Raw genomic sequence first — 13870 nt, 5'->3', positions numbered from 1 at the left:
TGTTTTAGCAGTTGTGGCAAACCCTTTTGTTGACTTAGTGCACATAGTATAAAGATCCCAAAATGTTTGCAGAACGTGCAACTTAAGCTGCACGAGAATATGTGTTTGCCTAACCTTGACTGACCGAAATATAGAGTAGAAAAGACCTTTAAGGAAAAGCTTTTAAAATGCAAGCCCCTAAAAACAGACTCTTAAAGCTTAAATAATGACGGCAAAAATTAGGGTAATATTATAGGCGTTTTGGCAAAACCCATATGGGTAAAATTTCAATTTCAAAAGCGGAAATGTTTATAATAATATTTGTTCGACTATATATATCCAGTTCTTTGAGCAGCTGATAAAGGCTAAAAGATTGTTATAAGAAAAAGTCTTTGATATTTTATATTAAAAAAAATATATGTTATTTTAGACTCATAAACTTTTTTATTTTAGGCCTTTCCGATTTGCCTTTGCATCCGCCAGAAGCCAAAATAGGTAACTTCGCCTCCACCGACTATCTAAGGAAGTGCCTCCTTGATGATCTTTTTGTACGCTATCTCTGAGACCGAATTTAAACCTGTAAGCCCTTGATCATGTTCAACGGACTTGGGTTTTGAACTAGTGATGCAGCTATTGCTTGTGGTTTCGGTTGCTCTGTAGCTTGTTATATCCATTGTTTGTCCAGATTTTGAGTACGAATTTATTTTAAAGCAGCTATTATAATCAGTATTTGCTGTTAAAATATTTATTTAATTCAATCGAAAATGCTCTTCAGTTATTTGAGAAAACTAAATTTAGCCAGCCCTGACAGATTCCTTAAATGATTCTGAATAGGTCAGTAACCAGTTAAACTGGCTTTCAAACCCCAAAAGAGGCTCATAAAATGTAGCCACAAAAAGCGACCAAAAACCAACATAAAATGTGCTGGCATAAATACGTGTTCACCTTTCCGGTTTTGCCTTTTGTGTAAATAATTACACACTGTTGTCATTAGCTCATTAGAAGAGTCGAGAAGGCAAAGTGGCGGAAAAGCAGATAAAACAAAGGCAAACAACTCAATTAACCCTTTTCCTTCAAACCCCAAATGGCTGGATTATGATGATGCTGCTTGTGCTGCTTAGTATATGATAATATAATAAAATAATAAACGAAAAGTGTCGAGAGAGGGGCAAATCCTGACGGATTTCGTATGTAATTACTTCAATTAAACCATCTGTGACAATTGCCGCTGCCGAACATGAAATTCAACTTTACTTTTGAAATTCCCAATTGAGTTGAGGCGCATTATCGTCGTGGCAAGCAACCGCATTTATCTCCCTCCATTCGCCAGGACAACGAGCTCAACAACCCCCAGGAGCACCGCGTATTTTTACCTTTGACTTACCTTTGGCTCGACTGCTCCCCGCTTTTAATGGGGTGACATTTATGGCACTTTATCAACTCGAAAGTCAATAATACCAGCCAAGTATCTTAAATGTGGCTTAAAACGCACGCACACTCAGTAAACCGAAGAAGGAAAGCGTAAGAAAAAATGAAAAGCGGTGCGAAGGAAAATCGCAATGCGATAAAAATAAAATTTTAAAATTTATGCCGCTTATTGTCAATTCCCGGCAACTGTAACTCAAGACTTTCGGGGGAAGCTAATGCTTTTCAGCTTTGTTAAAGAAAATAAAACAAGGGAAAGTATCAAAATTACAGTGAGAAAACAAAAGGGAATTTACAATAAAAAATATCTGTAATATAATCATGACATTAGCCATCTTAAGAAATAAAAAATGTTGTTGCCTTTTTAATGAACAATGTGAATCCAATTGTCGTGTCAATCCATTCTTATTTAAGTTAAGCTAATTTTCACAAGGAAAACATTTTAATATAAATTAGTTTTATTAAAAAAAATGGTCTGCTTATTAAAAGCAGTACAAAATCGGGATCATTTCGTAATTTATTACTAATCAACATTTTCTTGAATCTTTTTTAACATTTGAAATACAGAATAAAAATAATATGATTTTTCCCAAATTCTTATCAACATTTATTATTATCAATGATTTTGTTTCGCTCTGTATATCTTTATATAGTGAGATCCTGACGAAAGTCCCCAAGTTTGTTATGACAACTGAGAGACATTTGAATCGAGCACTTGGAGGGGGAAACTCTAGCAGGGCATTAGTCGAATGGATCCCCCAGGATTAGCCAATGAGAGTGGATTTTCCCCGCCGAAACCACCCGCTTTCCAACGCTTTTCCGTATTGTCTTTAGACTGCTGACAGCTTGTGGCCTAGGGAATTTCTGCGCTGAGAAAACTTTTGCGTAATTAGGAGTATAATTTGCGAGGCAAGTCGGCTTTTTGCCGCTGACAACTTGATTACGTTTCAACAACATTGTAAAAGTTAATTGCCAGCGCAGCCTTAAAGCCTGATGAGCATTTATCACCCCGCCGAGCAGCCATCAACCGTCCTACGAAAAACCTGACACACTCCTCGCGTGTTATTATGCAAAAACCAGGCGAACCAAAAAGACGCGGAAAAAGTGAGGCATTCATTAGGCCCGACACGGCGGTGCGGTGCGGTGGTGGAGCGTCTTGTTACCACATTTTTCAATTATAGCACATTTCCTGCCCTCGGCTCACGTGTGTTTGCCAAGGGGGAAGCCCCCCTGATGAAGAGTTATTGCATTTTAATTTGCCAGCCGCTGCGAAATGTGCCAAAAAACAACATTGCTTGTTGTAATGCGCAGGTGGTGCGGCAATCTCTTATCCGCATTTCTTATCGCGGCTATTCCAGGGAATACAAAGCGACGAATTCCTGCTCTAATGAAGTCGGCGGTTCAGAGGTCAACGCCGATGCAGCTAATTAGCTGCCGCTTCATTAAAATAAGTGCCCAACTAAAAACTACAAGAGCGTCTTGTGCACTGACAAAAAGGGATACTATAGTTGTTACATATTGCCTTTATAGTCTTTTGAAATTAATATAGTACAAAGCATAAGATATAGCGTAAATAAATCCACTAAGTATATCTTTTCATAATAAAGTTTATAAGTTATGACTTCAAAAGCAACTAAACTAAAATTATGTTTTAAGATCTTACATATATTTTTTTATAACCCGTTCTTAACGTATTTAGAAATTAATCCCTGTATTATACATAATAGATTTTAAAATTAAAGTAATTAAGCTATTTTTTTTCTCTGTACAGAAAAGAGAAGCTAGCCAGAAAGGTCATTTAGCGTGGCCAACAAAAATGTATTGTTAAAAGCCGCTAATGAATTATTTACTGCCCATTTGGCCGTCCTCTATGCCGAACTCCTGACAGGTCAGGGATAAAATGGGGGTTCTAGAAGTCCACGCATAACTCAACCAGTTCACACCCTTAATTAACTACCTGCGTGTTGGTCGAAAATTGCGTGTGGCTTTGCGGCGGAAGGAATTGCTTAAACGGAATTATGTTTATTAAGCATTTAAAAAAAGCGTGACTCCGCCGACGGAGAAAGGAGCCACAAATATCAGCACATTTCAATTACCATTCCCCCCGATCCCGGCACAAATCTGTCGATTATAATCCCTCGCATCCATCAATCAAGTGCATATGAATAACATTTTTAATCACTCCGAATTACGCAGCAGAGCGCACATGATGAATTGCATATTACCAACCACAACCGGAGGGGTATGGCTATATGTGTTGTGGGAGTACAAACGCATTCACTTGACAATCACTTTTGTTTTATTGCGATTTGCCAGCCCAGACACCAACAACAACGGCAGCCAAAGCGAGCAATTTCCACTTGGGATAACTTGTGAGCAATTGCAATTGCTGCCGGAGCCATGGCTATACGGGTATAGGTATATGTATATCCAAAGACAATGAGCTGTGCCAACCAAATTGTTGTGGTGCAAAAATGCGGCATGTGTGCCTGGCAGAGGCAATCGACGCTGGAAAGGAGCCACAGCAACTGCATTGCAGCTCCAGACTCTAGGCAACAACAACGGAACGATTTACCAAGAAAATGAAAATTTATTGTCAGTAAATGAAAGAAAGCTCTCCCCCAGTTTGGTTCGTTTCAGTTGAGCCCAGTTGGTAGTGTTCGTTGGCAATCAAGGTGCTTCTTTGTTGGCCGAAAGGCAACTATTCGCAGTGCGTCTTCTTGCACGGCTGCCAAGCAAAGAGTGCAACAATCGCAGTTGTCTATCACCCATTTTCATTGTCTCTCGAATAGCTCTCCATTTGTGGCTGAAAGGATTTCTGAGCCACTTGCACTCACACAAAAATTTCTGATCATTTTCAAGCATCAACTCATAAAAAGACATTATAATTTTAAAATTAGATTCTTATCTAATTTTTAATATTTTTTTATAAAAGAATGAAACAATCATTAAAATTTAAATCTACTAAATCGCACTCCGTCTAAATAAATCGGTTCAACAATTAAGTGTTAAAAGATAATTATTAGAATGTGCTTCTAATGATTGAATGCAAATAATCTTGGTTTTATCTGAGATAAGAAATATATAATCTAATCTAATATATGTATAATCGCATATCACAAAATCTGAAGACTTTTAAATGGTAAAGCAAAGAAATATATATTATTGGATGACGATTTCCAAATTGAAATCGCTCGATAACTAATTTATTTTTCTTGCAGATTTATTCACCATGTGGCTTAGGACCAGTAACCCTCGCCTAATGGAGATGTTGGCCAGAAATGATAATGGGCAAAACATTTAATGCACGTTATTGCCAAACCAAAATAGCAATTTGAAGCTACGCGCCGCCAGGATTTGGCCAAGCCCTCAGAACCAGGCTAATGCAGTGAAATATTTATTGAAATTGTGTGTTCCCCGGGGGCCAATGCGGCATTGTCTGCTATTAGGCGGGTTTCGGGGATCAGGGATGGCAGAATGGTCTTAATCCCGAATCCTGGGGAGGGGAATTGGATATTGTGATGGGGGCGGCTATCTTGGTAGAGGGTTGGAACGCGTGGGAGGCGCTATTTACGAGTCTCTGCTTGGCACTTTCGGCATTATTGCCCGGCCAAATGTTTTCGCCCCGATGCATAAATATCCCAGATCCGAGAGTAGGGCGAAAACTTTTCGCACGCCACTCACTTCCTTATAAATTACGCACATTAGTGCAATTAACGGCAACAAGAGCGACCCGAAAAGGTCTCGATTATTCACCTGAAAGAGGCCGCGAACTCATAAACTTCAGAGCTCTCAGGCTCTCTCACGGTGCGTGCACTGAGAAAAAACACCCCTTAAAATAAAGATTTAGTCTAAGCATGTACACTCATTGATTCATCATTTTTTAACGTCCTAAAACGTCAGCCCTTGTAATACTACAATTCATATAAAAGTTTAAAAATAATATTTTATACACATAAAATAAATTATTACAAAATCTTATATTATAAGGGCAAACTAGATATCACAGTACATTTTCTTATCCTAATGCGTTTTTATTCCGAGTGCTCTTTACTCGAGTGGCACTTGAACCGGCGAAAAACATATTTACCCTCTTGTTGCAGCCAAATCTGGGTAAATATTTGTAGCAATTATGCAAGCGGAAGTCGATACGGATATGGATACTTGTGGCTATATACCCGAACCCCTCGATGTTTTTTCCCAGCCCAACACGTGCCGCAAATGCATGACAACATAATTATCGCACGCTCGTGGGCGCGTGTATGAAAACAAGGGGCGGGGTGGTTTGGATATTTTCCACTTGAGTTTTTCCGCTCTGCAACTCTCGGCAGCCCTACAAATTCTGGATTGTTTCAATATAATAGGTGGGCGTGTTTTCAAAGTCCGATGACAGCAAATAACATCGGTAATGGCAACAACATCGCCACGCGTCGGACGCGTCAAAAAGCCGTTGATTATATAGAAGACTTGCTGGCTCCTAATGGTTATGGTTGCCCTTGTTGGGTTTTAAGCTCTTAATGGCCACTTGATGGTTAAGGTAACCCACTTACAGGGGGGAATCCCATTGCCTGCCGCCTCGGCGCATCCTTTCATCCAATCGACGTGTCTATGTCCGATTGGATTAGCACACTACCCGTAATGAGTGCAACTCGTTGGTACGGAAAGTACGTGGATCAACTTCTAAAGGTGCTCGTTAATTAAAATAGACCAGTAACTAAAACTCATCAAATGAAATTGGTAATCAAAAACCGCTGAAAAACAACGCATAGAAAGTATGACATCCGGAAAATGCCATTAAAACTGCATGTCATAAGGCCCGTGTGTCGTTTGAAATTGGTTATGCACTGAGGAAAAAGGCTAAAAAGAACACAAAATAGAAAGAATATATATTTGTATGTATATTAAACTATTATAAACCTGATCAACAAAATTGTTCCATAAATACTAAAAGCACTAACATTATAATTAAACATTCAATAACTGCAGTACAAAACAATAATGTTAACATTCTCTTCAACCTATTTGATAGTTTCCCTGTGATATTTCTCCTGTGTGTACTGGGCTAGAACTGTTGGCATAGAAATGGCTAAAAAGCCGTGCGATGCAAATTATTATTGGTTCGTCAAGCAAACCAAAAATGTTTCAAATTTGGGAACGTCGAAAAAGATATCTCCGTGGGCAGAGGCACAGAAAAAAAACGAACGAGATAAAAAATACTGTGGAAAAAATGTTTTTATCTGGCTAGGCATGTCAACGAACCGGAACCCAAATGAATATGGAATGCTCTGTATGAGTGGCAGATTTCCTAAATAATTTGTGGGCGCACTCGGATGGCTAGATTCGGACGGCTAGTGGATTGGGAATGGGTAAGAGGAGGGGCTTTATCATCTTGTAACGTGTATCCATTTCGAGTCTATCAAAAAAGCATTCACCTGGCGTCTGTCCCCAGAACACACACCCTTTGTCCCTTGATCCAGCAGCTACATAAATCAAATCCATTTCCCGAGCACCGGTTTTGGCCAATTCTTTTGCCATGGCCGCCGGCACGTACATATTACGGCATTTGTTGGCCATTTTTCCACCTCTCCGTCAGCTCTCCGATTTTCTTTTCCGTTTTTTTTGTGGGGCAAGCTGTCAGCGAAAATGCTGAAAAATGGCAAAATACCATTGATGAAAGTAAGCTTCTTGCTCGTTCCGAAAAAAAAACGGCACCGAACATGAAGCCCAACCATGACGCATTGCAGTGCGCCACCAAAATCTAAGCAAGGCTTCTGGAAAAAAAAATCACAAATCAGGCACGAGTTATTCCGGCTAAAAAAGAGGAGCATTAACCAACTGGTCGGGGCGTGTCGCCCCACAATAAGCCAAAGTGAAAAGCTGTGTTAGCGTGTTTTTCCGCCTCTCGCATCTTTTTCTGGGTGCCTTCTGCTGATTAATTGAGGAATGTGCCTCCCAGCCAGATGACAGTCAAAAGCCAGCTGCCCACGAAAACCCATTGAGTGCCATCCGGAAAATGGAAAAAAACGGTATAACTACCTGCAAGCTGTATGCTAATTAGAACTAATACACGCGGCGTATGCGTAATATTTCTGGTTAAGCAAGCCATAGCAACAGTGGACATTTCCACTGAAAAGACATCGAATAACCTTTATTTTAAATATACGAGTATTGAATGCAATATACTATGTTGAAAAATATGATAGGGTTACAGTATACACTATATTCAGTGTAAATATGATTTAAAGCTAACTAAGATAGAGTGATAAAATTGAGTTTTTGGTGTTTTTTAAACTAGAAAAATGAAATTCATGCAAATTTAAAATTAAAGATATAAGCAAATAGAATATCACTTCAAAGTTGTATCTTGAGACCATATAATTTCATAAAAATTAGATGGCTTGAGATGAGCCGCAAACCAAACATAATATTTTAATTAATTCTTAATTTAATTTGATTCCACATTTTCAATTAACTTTATATATTTTTATTTGAAATCCTTCCCAAATTGGCCCCACAATTTGGAATATCCAGAGGTATAGAGAGTGTACAGATAACAACCATAAAACAATTGCCTATACCGCAGTCACATGGAGTCCCTGGAAAAATGAATTACCAAAGCGCAGGGCAAGAAAATGACAACAAAAGTCGAGCCAAAGGCTATGGAGGCTGTTCTTTTCCTGTATTTCCCCCATTTTGTTTACTTTTTTTTGCGGAACTTGTTGTTCGGCATTATGCGGCAACTGCATTGTTTATAGAGACAGCCTCCGGGCTACCTGCCCGACTTTGTGCATTTTTTAATGGATTTCAGTGCAAACAAAAAGGCAGAACATGGCGCATTGAAGTGAAGAATTCGCACTCGCGGTCTTAAACTCATGCGGGAGTGTGGGCGGCAGTCAAGGCTGTTATTTGTTGGGCGAAATGTTGTTAGCAGGCATGCGACTTCCGCCTCCCCCCGCCCCCCACATCAGCGCCTGTTGTCAATTTGGCCAAAGTGGTTTTTCAGTTGCTTTAGCGTGAAAAAAGGCGAACAATTGAGGACTGCGGGGCGGCTGTCTTCGGGGAAGGATGGCTCTGATGGCTCTGCAGATCCTTTGACAAATTGCACTTGTGCGGCGTTTTAATCACTTAGGCCAGAACGCCTACATTGGCCCTATCTAGGCGTCTCATTCTATTTACTTAATGACAGCGAAAAGTGGCAGCCGACGACGCCTTGAGATTCCCACACGCCTCAGCGCCAAACAGCAAGTGCTCCTCACATTTGTCATTTCCACCTGCATCGCTCCTCCTGCACTATCCTGATACACGGTAAGAAATTCTATGAAATGGGGAATTTCTCTTTGAATACTCATATTTTTAGTTTGCAGGACAAGTGGAGTATTTGAATAAGATTGATGTGCAAATTCTTTTAGAGTTTCAAATCGCCTTAACTCTGCAGATCTTAAACGTGAAGCCCTATGTCTATTTGTATTACAAATTGGGTTTAATATTATTTCGTTCTCATCTAGTTAGGAAAAATGCAACACATTATAGAAACTTTAAATAGTTAGTACATTTTCGATTGTAGGAAAAAGATTAATGTATGGGTATATAATACATTAAAATAACATAAATGTTTGATTATTTTGATATAGTATCAAAAAAATATTCACTAATTTTTAAACTTAAAATTACTCTTTTAGTTTAATGGTTTTTACTAATCGGTAATATATACTTTAGCGATTAGTAAAAATAATTAAACCAAAAAAGTAATTTTAAGTTTGAAAATTAGTGAAGGAAATATCTGTGAAAGCTCGAACTGACCTCGGCTATGGATCAGATCCTTGATACAATTTTTCACTGTGCACATCCTTCATCCTGCTTAGCTAGCCTTGCTCCCACTGAAGGTACTCGTAGTTTCATTAGACTAAAACGCCCGGTGCGTGCGAGAGTGTGAGTGCGACGAGCTTTTGTTTAACGGATTTGCCTTTTCACTGAAATTTGCATTTGCCAGTGCCATTGAAGCGCGAACAATTGAACGGCTGCGGCCCGAAAAAATGTATGTCCTGGCCCAGCTGTTCCCTTTTGCTCTCGTGCCATTGTCCCTTTTGTCTAAGCCGTGCGCCAAAAGGCGCGCAAATATCTTTTGATTCTTTGCCCATTCAACAAAAAAAAGACGCACACTTTTGGTAGCTTTCATTTATGTATATGCGGGGGCGGAGACTGGGGAGTGGGCGTGGCACTGCCTGTCATCAATCAAAAAGTGCGCAAAATCAAAATTTTATGGGATGGGATGCGGATTCCCAGCCAAATCAAATCCTTTGACAGACTTCGTTTTCCGATATGGTTGAGGAAAGGACCTAGTGTAGCAACATGGATAGATTTATTATAAAACTGATATTATTTATTATTTTTATACCCTTGCAGAGGGTATTATAATTTCAGTCAAAAGTTTGCAACGCAGTGAAGGAGACATTTCCGACCATATAAAGTATATATATTCTTGATCAGGATCACCTCCTGAGTTGATATAGCCATGTCCGTCTGTCCGTCTGTCCGTCCGTCCGTTTCTACGCAAACTAGTCCCTCAGTTTTAAAGCTATCTGCTTGAAACTTTCCCAAAAGTTGTCTTTCTATTGCAGGTAGTATATAAGTCGGAACGAGCCGGATCGGGCCACTATATCATATAGCTGCCATATAACTGAACGATCGGAAATGCCATAACTTTGGTGTTTTTTAAGTTTGGAAGTTGGGATTTTCTATGGGTCTTATTTTTGGCTAATCAATCCGACCTACCAAATTTCATAAGGATCGGACGACTATATCCTATAGCCGCCATATAACTGATTGATCGGAAATGCAATAGCTTTGGTGTTTGTAAAGTTAGGAAATTGGGATTTTCTATGGGTTTTATTTTTGGCCAATCAATCCGACCTACCAAATTTCATAAGGATCGGCCGACTATATCTTATAGCTGCCATATAACTGAACGATTGGAAATGACATAACTTTGGTGTTTTTAAAGTTGGGAAGTTGGGACTTTTTATGAGTATTAAGAATGCATCATATGAATAATTTTGGAGAATATAATTTATAGAATATTCTGCAAGGGTATATCAACTTCGGCTCCGCCCGAAGTTAGCTTTCCTTTCTTGTTATTATTATTTTTATTGATACAGATATTCTTGAATTATTATCAAAGTACGCTTTTAATGGAAAATTTCTTGCCGGTCTTGACAAAAAAACTCTTATTCTTGGTAAACAATATAATTTGTATTACAGCTACATTTTAATACATGTTTTAGTTATTTAAAAATGTATTTATCTTTTCCTGTAATTAATATGAACACTCAACCAAATAAATGTGAGCACAACACGACGCATCTAAACTCAGGTTATTATTGGTGACAATATTACTAATATAAGATAATAATTATAGGATTTTAAATGCTTGGCTTTAAATTTTTATTTTCTGAATCTTGAATGTGTTATCGCCCGCTCAATATGTATTAATTAGCAAATTTGAGCTAAATGCATTCCCACCTTGGGTTGATGGCCAAACTTGTGGCTATTAATCATTCAAAGACCCTCATTGACAAATACAAGTTAATTACTTTCCAATTTAGAGTGGAAAGCAAAGCAGGAAGTGTCTCGGAATAATCAGAGACCAAATTATTTGAAAGCAAACCACAACTCGAAACGAGCAGGACATCCAGGATAAGCCAGAAGCAGTGCACTTCAAAATGAAATATATTGGCAGTGCAACTGCAGGGGTTGAGGAGTCGAGAGACATTGGCAACCGCAGGAATTATACCAATTTTACACGTTATAACGACATAAGTCAGCCGGCGGATGTGGCAACATATGTCGCTAACTGCCAATTGGGGTGGCGGTGGCCCATCTCATGGAATCATCACCCATCCGCCGCACCCAATCTCCAACCACCAACAGACCGCCCACGCAATCAAATAATTCTGAATCATTAGGTTTTTTACGAAGGGGTGGCTGCCGGGCTCTATTGAGACATTTAGCTCAACTGGATGTTCATTATAATCCACTCGGAGCTTACTCCGGGGACTACACAAGGAAAAACAAAACATTACATTTCATGTTTAATTCACCGAAATATTTTAATTTTGATTATTTTAAAAATATTTTAGTTCGCTTTGATAAAATCGAATCGGAATCTTCTAAAACTAATTGTAATGAGCTTTTTTTCGATATAAATTTAGATTGGATTGGTGAAAGGACTACTTTTCTTTTCTGTGTAATAGCCCCTTGGCTGGCCGCTTCACATAAGTCGCGTTTTCCCCAAGGCCACCTGCCCGCGCACTACCCACTGGTCTATTATTAAATGCACTTTTAATCTTGGCTGCCTCCTTCCCTTCATCCTTTGCCGACTGATGTTCGCTTTCAATGATTTTTCCATTTTGCACCCTCAAATGGCGAACGATTATCACCCTTAAATGGTACTTTACACACACAAAGAATGCCAGGCATTGAATAGAATTGAACCGGTGGCCGCCACCCCTCCCTCTGGATCCAAAAATCAGTTGAACTGCTTGGCAGGACTCGGAACCGGAGAGATTGGTCCTGCAGTGGAAACAAAGTAGTCGAGGGGACGGACACACGGACTCAGGACTCCCGGGTGTGTGTGTGTGTGCGAGTGTGCTTTTATAGTCCTGCTGATATCGTATGAAAACATTGGTTTGGGACCTCAAGTCGAGTGTGTATATCCCCGGGATTAGTATGCGATGTTTGTTTAACTTTTCGCCGTGATTTCCCATTCCGATCTGGGGAGCGGTGATGAGCTGGTCAGGCAATAAGCGTGGAATTAGAAAAGTGGGTGAGGGAAATGGATTATTGTAATGAAAATGTTACGTTCTTCTTAGATTGGAAATAAATGTACACCTGGGGAAATATACAGATCTGAGACATTTATTTTTTAAAATGTTTTGAACTCTTGCAAAGGTCTAACAGTTCCCCCCCACACAAAATGAATAAATAGATTTATAAACCAAAACCTATTTATTGTAAAAGAATCGAAATTTACTGAGAAAATAACATGAACTTTTTTTATTTTTTGTTATACTGCAAATAATATCTTAGTCTTAAAAAATTAAATTAAAATATATTTAACACATTGAAATCGGACATGTTCTTATTAACATTTTAAAACTTAAGCTTTTGCAAAGTGTCACAAACGACTTAAGCACAATATTTGCAAAATTTGTATTTGAAGTATTTTAAATAAATAATTGTGTATTTAAGCCGTGTTGAAAACATAACTGGAGACTACAGTTTTGGTAAGCTACAATTTAACATAAAAGGGTAAAAGCTTTTTAAATTGTTATATATTGGGATTTTTTTATATCGCAGTTTTAATGGAAGCTCCTAGCGATTAACTATCAGATCCTTTTTAGCGACTGCCTTCGAAGGACCTGCCCCTGTCATCTGACATTTGTTCTGATATGAGAAACTTTTGTCAAGCCATTAAACGGCAAATTACTCACTCGTTGTCTGGTGTCGATTAAATGAACTCAACCCAATCGGGCAACCCCAAGCCAAACTTGCCTTCCTGGCTGCCTTCCTCTGTAATTCATGAACTCACGACTGACTATACGTCGCATCCCTGCCGAGCGGCAGTCACAATTACACGCCGCAGACCCTAAAAACAAGTTGGCATATAAAAATCCTGCCTGATGGCCATACATAGATGGATGGGTGGCTGAGCACTTCGGGGGGAGGAAAGCACTCCCTGCTGTCATATGGATACTATGGGGTACGGGGTACGGCACTCTTAAAGAGCACATAATTGGTCTGTAATCTATTTTTGACAGATTGAATTTCGCTTTTATCTTGATTTTGTTTTGACTGACTCGGTTGCTGTTGTTTCTGCCGCTGTTGCTGCTGCTTTTTCGGGTACTCCTAATTGGGTTGTATTCCAGTGCCATGCCACCCCAGACAATCCAAAAACCAAACCCAAACCCAACCCAATCCATTCCGACCCATTTGCAGGTGCCGGGGGTTGCTTGTTGGCTTTGACGTGAAGATTTGCTAAATGGTTTGCCGGCTTCTGTCCATAGTTTAATATGATAAGTGGGTTGCTTGTCTCAGGCTGAAGTATTTCTGGGACTGCGCTTGGGGAATCGGTTTGGTTTTGGGTTCGCATTTGGACTCAGGTTTATGTTCGGGTTCTGATTTGGTTTTGGGTTCAAGTCCGATTGGTTAAATGCCAATTTATGCGCTGGAAAATTGGTAATTTAAAACCACAAAGATTCCAACGGTCAGATAAAGAACAGAGTGTTGAAATTATTCATGGCACAGTTCAAGTGTTTTGCATTTCTGGTAATAAATTACATTAAATTGTCAGGCTCCCCAAGGACTAGGCCGAGAACTTGTCATAATTTGACTGTCAACAAGGCAGAAAAAATGAAAACAGCTAAGGAAATAAGAAATTTCGCATGCGCAATCTTTAATTTCACACTTG

Source organism: Drosophila rhopaloa, unplaced genomic scaffold (assembly GCF_018152115.1).
Source record: "Drosophila rhopaloa isolate 14029-0021.01 unplaced genomic scaffold, ASM1815211v1 contig_178, whole genome shotgun sequence".
In the NCBI taxonomy this organism is placed as follows: Eukaryota; Metazoa; Arthropoda; class Insecta; order Diptera; family Drosophilidae; genus Drosophila; species Drosophila rhopaloa.
Note: the sequence above shows the minus strand (reverse complement) of the source record.